This window comes from Odontomachus brunneus, unplaced genomic scaffold, assembly GCF_010583005.1.
Source record: "Odontomachus brunneus isolate Ranch 3 - 2012 unplaced genomic scaffold, Obru_v1 Obru_scaffold_081, whole genome shotgun sequence".
Taxonomy (NCBI): Eukaryota; Metazoa; Arthropoda; class Insecta; order Hymenoptera; family Formicidae; genus Odontomachus; species Odontomachus brunneus.
In genome coordinates, this window is record NW_022639531.1 from 973,966 (window position 1) to 983,114 (window position 9,149).

General features: G+C 40.5%; 1 protein-coding gene across 5 annotated transcripts in view; it reads right to left on the reverse strand.

The window, feature by feature from the left end:
* LOC116847586 (neurogenic protein mastermind-like) overlaps nt 1-9,149 on the reverse strand; it is a 296,566-nt gene that overhangs the window by 236,837 nt on the left and 50,580 nt on the right. The gene's annotated exons all lie outside the window — the stretch shown is intronic.

The following is a 9,149-nucleotide window of genomic DNA, read 5'->3' on the forward strand; positions in this document are numbered from 1 at the left end:
CGGCGATTGCCGAGTACCTGCCAGTGTTAACTCGCGGCCACGCAAGATATCCGAGCGCGACGGGGCGCGAGGATCGGCAAGGTTAATGCCACCGAGAGAGGATCGGAGAGGAGCGCTCGAATCCTAGTTATCGGCCACACCCGATAGCACGACGAACCTAAGAGAGGAGAAGAGAGAGACGCTGCCATTTATCGCCACCACTCTTCCCTCGCCTGACTCTGTTCACGGAACTGCTCGTCTACGCGTCTATGTTAAACTCTCGAGAGCCACGTACATGCGTAACCAAGTGTCCACGAAACATTGTAATTTACGTCGTCCTATTAGTCGCGATTAGATCGGCGCGCAGGCAGTTCCCACTTGATTCACCAACACACGCTCAGTCCCCAAGGTTTCTCACTGCTTAGATATTGTGCGTAATTCTCATATTAGATAAGTAAAGTAAGTCTCAGAGCGATCGTGCCCCGCACAAAAAATACTTTGGGATTTAATTGGAATCCAGCCGGATCTCCTACAATAATCATAAGTTCTAGGTGGAAAATCTATGCTGGCTCTGGTTAGAAGAGTAACGTTTTAAACATCTAAGTAGGAATAAACATTCTAAGTAGGAAACCCAAACAAATCCCATTTAGTCATTCCTAATATTTTCCCAAAGATTCTTTCTGGTTTACATTTTAAATAACAATTGAGCAAAATATATGAAATATTTTGAATTTTACTCGCGCAAGTATTTACACATATACATATATTTGTAAAGAACAAACACTCAGTGTTTGCGAAAAAAATCATTATGATGACATTATAATGGAAGATGTTCGAGCTAAGAAAATCAAATATATGTAAATATCCGATAAATTCTTCCGAGTTACAAATGTATGAAATCGTGAAATTATTCTCAGATATACAAATATATTCTATATTATGTACAAAATGTCTTATCTTACGTTTTAATATAGAACAATGTAAGCTGCAGAAAATATTTGTATTGCTTTTATTGCACTAATAAAACTAATACAGGAAACACTAAGAAAAAGCCCCAGTTTCCTTAATATTTCTAAATTCTGATTCTAGACAGAGAACCCATGTTTGGGATAAGAATGGGATTCTCAATTGGTATCGTAGCGGGATAATCTATTTTGGAACATAGTTGAGCATTCTAACTTGAAATCTAACCTGTGCATTTGGGGAAATACTAAGAAATTTCCATGCGGAGCTCGGTAAAAGGTACAACGAGAGTGCAAAGTGTTCATAATTGGATCGTATATTTAAAATTGTCCTAAGTTCGTCTTCAAACGCTTCGTAGCCAAGCTATAGCGCCTAGAGATTAACTTAAGATGATTTTAAATACGGTAAACTTCGATATATAAACTAAATAGTACATTTTAGCATTTGAGTATATACACATAAACTATTGTAAATATCGATCATCTGCGAGAATGACTACAAAAACGCACTATTTTAGCAATTATTGGAGAAATTACAGCTATCTTTTCCATATGGCCATCATACCCGAATTTACTCTATAAGATCTGATTACACTGAGAGAAACAAGTATTTATAATGTTTCTAATTATATTTATATAGAGAAATAATTACTATAAATTATAGCCACGAAATCCATTTTTTATTAAATTTTATTGCAGAGTTAGTGATAATAATCTTATATGTATGTTGCTACTTTTGCGTTACAAGACAACAAAAAAATATGATTGAGCGCAAAAATAACTATAATTTTAGTTAGATCAACCACTTTTTTCTTCTTCTCGGTGTATAAATACCGCCCAAAGTATTCCGGGCATTGAATGTTTCGAAGTAGCGGATCGTAAAACTTACAAGTCGTTCTTCAACTGGGAATGTGTAGGAAACGCAGGACGCATACACGCAAGAGAATGCGAGAGCCAGCGAGTGGAGTTGAAGATGAGCCACGCGACGCGAATTGAGAGAAGCCTCGATTAAACGGCCGAGCGGGTTTCGCTCCATTTCTGCGGCCGTTCATCTAGGATAACGGTAAGTGATTATATTAACATACGTTCCAATTCTTCGGCAGTTTCTCACGGGAAGTACGTCCAAAACGGTGCTTACCGTGGACGACCAAGCACACCCGCGCCGTGAAAACAGACGCGCGACGTACTCACACACGCGGAACAAGCTTGAAAGTCGATGTCCCTTTCTCTCTCTCTCTCTCTCTTTCTCCGACGTATTATCGTTCCCGAAATAGAGCGACGAACTTATATGGCGCAACAGCGCTCGTTGTTCCTCGTCCCCTTCTTCGTACTCCTTCATAGCGCTGCTCACGACAGCCGGCTAAACTAGGGTATTATTCACGGACTAATATTAGAACCGCAATGTTCACGCGCGAAAGTCGGCTTTGCCGTGTTAACGAAACTCGAAAGAAATCAGCCGACGCGTAATTTCCGACGCGAACGTTGACAAGACGATTGCGTTGGAAGGCGCAGAATAGCGCGCTGATGAAAGAGAGACGGCATTGCGTCGTACGTGATCTTACGGCGGATGGCTGTCACGCGTGGCACACGGTAGTACTTCCTTTTTGCCTGCATCGCGCTAGAGTATACCAGTTATACAGTATCAGTATATTTCCCCTCAGCTTGCGTAGCCAAGAAGGGGAGACTTGACTTACAATTATATTCCTCATACACACATCCATCCATTCCTTATTTCTACTTATCTAGTTACTAATATCCCTGTACTTGCATTGTTTCTCTCTAATTGAATTTACAACATCATTCTCGTCACTCAAAAATGCTCTTATAATGTCTTTTTCACAATCTTCCTAATTTTCATCTAATCTTTACACTACCTTCTCTTTATCTGTCATGTCTAATCACACTTTTTAATTGCACATTCAACGAATATCATATCGTCCTCATATACAATATTCCAAAATTTTCCTTCCCTTCAGCTGTACACACTAATCTTTTTTTATCTGATCTCTTCACTGCTTTCCTTATTTCCTCTTCATCCTCCTTTTCTTCTTCATCCTCTCCCAATTTTTCCCATATCTTGATTTCATTACTTTATACTACTACTAACACCATGAAGTATTTTCTTCTTTTTCTTCGTTTCATATGTCTCTTTTAGCTTACATTGCTAAGAAGTTTTATTTTATAATCTTCCTCTTATTCTTTGCACTTCAATGTTCTTATTTGCACAGCATCTGTCTCACTAATCCTTCTTCCGCGTATACCTTTATTTAGTTTTTCTATCGCATTCGATAACCAAACTTTTCCTCTTCACTTCTTGTATTTATTCTTCCTCCATTTCTTATGTATTTCTGTCTTTTACTATCACCTATTATACACTCTATCGATAATTATCTCTGTGCATTTAATTTCTAATTAAATTTATATACAAGTTAATCTATATATAAGATAATTTATATATAAACTTGTATACATTACCCTAACTACCCTTTCCTTATGACGTTATGATTTCTTACCTATGTACTTTTCCCGCCCTGAATCTTGAATGATTTTCTACCTAACGTCTTGTTTCGCCTTCACTTGCACGCTATCTACGCACTCATTCCTACACAATTCCCCAAATATCTGACCCCTATACTTAACTTAATACGCTAAAATCATTCCAAACTCACGCGCCCCGCGTTAAGTGTTCACACACTTGCACGCCATTTAACCAAATCCGTATACCAGTTATACATATTATATATTTCAGAAATATAAATACGCGGATAGAAAGGCACATTCACGATATCACGCACTTTCTCTGAGCCACGGATGCTGAAGTAAATATGCGGCTGCTTCGAATTCATATTTGCGCAGCGCGTGCCCTTTTATATGCACATATCATACGGATATATTTATGCGACGGAACTGGGACACACGTTGTGTGCATCACAACATAACGTAAAAACGATAGATGTAACTTTCAGTAACCAGTTTCTTTTTCGGTAACATTTATAGTCAAGCGCGACTGTAATGCAATTCTTTCCCGACTCGCTCGAGGAAACGCGCCGGGGGTACATCACCGTCGACTCGATGACGCATCAAACCGACGACGAGGACGACGACTCGTTCTAGAAACGCGCACGAGCACGGATGAGCGCCCCTGCTGACGAAGGGTGCATAACTCCGACACGGTATTACACGGCGCGTCCGTATGGGTTCGGTATACTCAGACTTGTCTCCATAGAGGCAGCACAGCTGTTTCGTATCTTTTTCTCTCGGCAGGCCTGCCGGCTCCTCATCCCTTGCGTCGCTCTGTCCCCTTCCGTTCCATCTTGCGCGTCGCATCGACCCTTCCCTGCGTAGACGCAAATCCTGCGTGCCCCCCAAACAGGAAGAACGCAGGGCTACCACGGTTCGAAAACTCGGCAACAAACGTGAGTATAGCCCGATGGAAACATCAGTGGCGAATTCTCGTCTCTCGTTATTAACGGAGGCACAAGTAGATTTATTTTTTTTGTAAGGGGTCGCCACACTTGAAAATTTCACCGACAAAATACTGACTTTTTCTGCAAAGTTCACGTCATTGACTGCTCAGAGTTACAAATATATTTACACAATGAAAGGTACGTGTAAAAATGTATCGGAGCACAGCTCAATGTATGATGGAAGCGATACAGACATCTCGAGTTGTCAGTTGGCGTAACTATTTACTTGATACAAAAAGTTCTACAGGTTTACTCCGTCCAAGAAACTTTTAAAGAACACTGTTGTATCTTTACAATAGAAATTAGAAGCGTAATAATATCTGAAAAAATATGCAGAACGATGTCTGCGTGTTTATTCCTGCTAAATATGGTAAAACAGACTGGCAACACGCACGTATACATATATATGAGATCTATATGTACAACAACACGAAAAAAATAATCATCTCAGTGCTTATCTGACATGAGGATGATCTTCTCTACGTTATCGGCATTTTTAGAGCTCGTCATCCACTTTAGCATCCCCTTAATGTGAAAATCGAAAAGCACAAAAGTGAAACACTCATTCTTAGTTTCTTTTTACTTATTTTTTGTTCAATTATCTTTTATCTTTCACAAGGAGATGATCGATGACGGTCACCTATTGTTGTGGGGAAAAATCAATACAAGGATCCATGATTATTGTATAACTATACCGCAGAGAAAATGATCATGCATAATTTTAACTAATTTATCGTGGCAGACCGATTACATTGTCACTATACACTCTCATAAACATAAGGGACTAAAAATAAGTAAAAAATAATTTGTATATTTAGTTGTCAAATTATCATGAGCACATAAAAGTTAAGAAAAGGCACATTTCTCAGGCAGGATAACGCATGATTTTCGTACCTCTCGAGTTGTATCTTCTTCGGAGAATTTCGACTGCAACCCGGCGAACGACATTAATAAAGCGCGTTCGATATTTTAACGCGTTAATCGCATAACAGGTTTGACAGGAATTTTTGGAACCTCCTCCTGACCCAATTTTCGCTGCTTACGCTTTGCACTCTACATTCAGCGTTACTTTCGTTGCATTAATTCTATTCACCACGTGCGAGACCCGTGACACTAACTGGACCGACTAGGGCCAATTAGCGAGCAGAAAATTATACAGTCGTTCATGATACAGGCTGCTTTTATCTGACAAGTATCTTCTTTTTTACCGAGCGACGTCTAATCGCCGCTTGTAAACAACACGCGTGACGAATCGACATTAACTTATCAGTACACGATGCTTGTGGCGTTAAAGAATTAAAGAGCGACGTGGACGAGCTAGGTTATTAATAACGTAGCACAACCATTATTAATATTTTGAGCCATACATTTTATTTCTCGGTGAAATTTCTTCAAATTTGGCATATGGGGGATTTCGGGGTCGCTGGTTACGAATTTGAGGTCAAATTAAAATTTGAAACGGATCCAACATAAGATTTCAAAATTCTAGTAATTATTAAGAGATAATATTACTTAATAATTACTAGAGGCGCGACTATAAGATTTTAAAATTAGTTATTCCGCTCTTAGTTTTATCCACAAATAACGACATTTCCTCGATATGAAAAAGAGATATTTGGATTTTTTACAAAACACTTGCAGTAATCAATGTTACCAATATTTCAAGTTTATTGTAAAACATAGAAAATTACTAAAAAATATGTGACTTACTAAAAAACATAGAAAATTTCTAAAAAACATGTAAAATACTGTTAATTGTCCTTAATAACTGTTAATGTTTCGATACGTCAATTTCAAATAGCTAAACCGAAAATGATTTTTGCCTGAGAAATGTGCCTTTTCTTAACTTTTATGTGCTCATGATAATTTGACAACTAAATATACAAATTATTTTTTACTTATTTTTAGTCCCTTATGTTTATGAGAGTGTATAGTGACAATGTAATCGGTCATGTCTGCCACGATAAATTAGTTAAAATTACTAAAAATGGAAAAAAGATAGGCAGGACGTTTGTGTCCCATTATGGCTCAAAGGGTTAAACGCTGTATAATAAAAATAAATTTCGATTTCCGATATTTCGCAACGTGACGAATCAAGTGCTGCGGAAAGATGGTTGAAACGAGGCGAAGCTCCTGTTCCGGAGATATTTAATCTTCTGCAATCCGGGCTATGCCCGACACATTGTTGCCGAAGCGTACTACACCACAAAGGATTAAGAACACGCGAAGATCTCGGAATTTGAGAAGTATGCCTTCAGAGCTCTTGCATATATGCACGTATACGTGGAAAAAAATGTTGCATCAATTGAATTGATCAACAGCGCGCCGTGATTCAAAGAAATCTTTTTGGTTCAATAGCAATGATACTGGAACTAATACTCGCGTTATCAAAACAATGTATTGGTTTTAATAGTTCGAGTGTGTGTTAGTTTCAATAACATTGTTATTAAGTGAAGAAGGTTTATTCTAACAACGGCGCGCTGTTGATCAATTCTATCGATTCGACAGCATTTTTTCCGTGTACATGGCAATTTATCTCTCTTCCCGTCCAAGGCGATTCATCTTTTTTCTTGACAACAAGGTCTTCGTCTTCGTGGACAAACTTGCGAGCAGTAATTCACGTCGGGATCATTTCTTCATACCGACGGCGCTCGGTAATTTCGGAATCCTTCGTCAGCAAGTGCGAACGCACCGTAGGGCTCTTTCGCCGGCTTTTCAAACGGAAGAATCCCTTTTTAAGGATAATGGTGGTTTCGCGTTACTACGCGCGTACGCGCAGCCATCGAGAGACGCGCGAGAGCTCGCTTACGATAGGATGCGATGTACCTGCTCAACGTGTAATTCACTTAATAACGTTCTCTCTGTCTCTCCGTCTCGCTCCTCATCCTCTGCGTCTCTTCCTCTCCCTCCCTCTCTCCCTCTCAACCTGCCAGCCAGCCAGCCAGTCAGCTACGGATTTCCCTCCTCGCGAACGCTTCGTGCGAGAGTTAATTACCTGTTACACACTCCGCAGAGTAGAAAATGTCAGTTTCTAATCTCCGTCTTCGTGTGTCGAACCCGATTTCTTTTCGCGGCCTTTTCCGTAAACGCGCAAATGGATGGGAAAACAGTTAAGTACTGTCGAGCAAAACAGTATCCTAATTTTCCTCATTTCAGGAGCGCGAAGAATCTCACAAAAGTATTCTCTCTCTTTCTCTCTGTCCCGGCAATGATCTCTTAATAATTATTAGATACAGCGTCATCAGAAATTTCCAATCACACACACATCGTGTCTGGATATTTACGAATATTTAGATTGAACATTTCTAGTGATTCTTGTCTAGTATGTGTCAAGAGATGTGCGCGAATGTGCTTAACATAAAATCCAACACTGTTCCTTTTGCAAAATTTTTTTATAGTCGCCTAAAGAAACATAGAATAAACTACACAATTACTGCCATCCTCCTGTCATTGACACTCTAAGAAAACTTGATTTTCTTTTACGATGAACACAGCACCTATATACAGTTTTAGTTATGAAGATCCTTTTTGGAATCATAAAGTGCGAACAAGAAGCCTAATTGCTACGCTGGAGAAACCAGGTTTCTCAATAACTGCCTATAATTATTGTATAATTTACTCTATTCAACATTCTACTGTCATTCTACTGTCATTCAGAGATAATCACACGTGAAAACCGGTATACGTTGCATCTTCGTTCTTTATCGACTTGCACCTCCTTTCGAATCTCTCAACGGCGTAGGATAGAGCGAACGACGAAGCTGCTGTTTACGTTAGCCGAAAGGACGCCTACGGCCGATAGAGATGAACCTATAGAGGAGAAGAGAGTTAACACCGTCGGTCGGTCGGTCGGTCGGAGGAAACGGGGAAGTAGCTCGGTGCTTCCACCGTTCTAACCTAGCAACCTAGCACAGGTCGCAAAAGCGATGAGAGCCGAGCTCGAGGCATTCGAGCATTCCCTACCTCCCGTTGCGCGTCTCGGCCGAAGTCGTGAGTTTTCCGAGTTTACGCTCCTCGCTTCCTCGGGCCGGACGTCGAGCGCCGCTTTTGAGCACCGCTGCGCACAGGAAACGTTTGTAGTGCGATTAATACCGAGAGGCGTGTACTACCCGGGTCGCGCACGTCGGCTGTCAGCTGTCGTCGAAGAGGGTCCAGAGCACCGGCGAGCAAGCGACGCGACCTTGCCGACCAGTTGTCTTCGCTCCAGTCGGCTAATTAATGCCGCAACGCGCGCGCCCGCGCGATACGTCACGTCGCGGCGCGGTGATAAGACCGCGATCGCGCGACGCGTATCAACGCGGCGACAATTGCTGGTCGGCCGTTAGGAAGCGAGTATTATCGAGCCGAAGGGAACGAGCATACTCGACATGGCCGTTTTAGACGCGCTTCAGCGAACCTTTGACTTCGCCGTGACACGCGCAATTAAACCCGGAGCCCGGCCGATCGGGCCCGTGTAATTCAATCAATATAATTCGAGGTAATTCAGCTTAATTGCAGCTTGCAATGCCTAATCATTCGGTCAATCTAATTGTGTTAACAGCGAGAGTCAGGCGGGAAAATCGGGTCGCTGGTATCACAGTCGTTGAATAGCGGCCGCCGCGATTCACCGGAAGGAAAGCTGATATATATATATATATATATATATATATATATATATATATATATATATATATATATATATATATATATATATATATATATATATATATATATATATATATATATATATATATATATATAT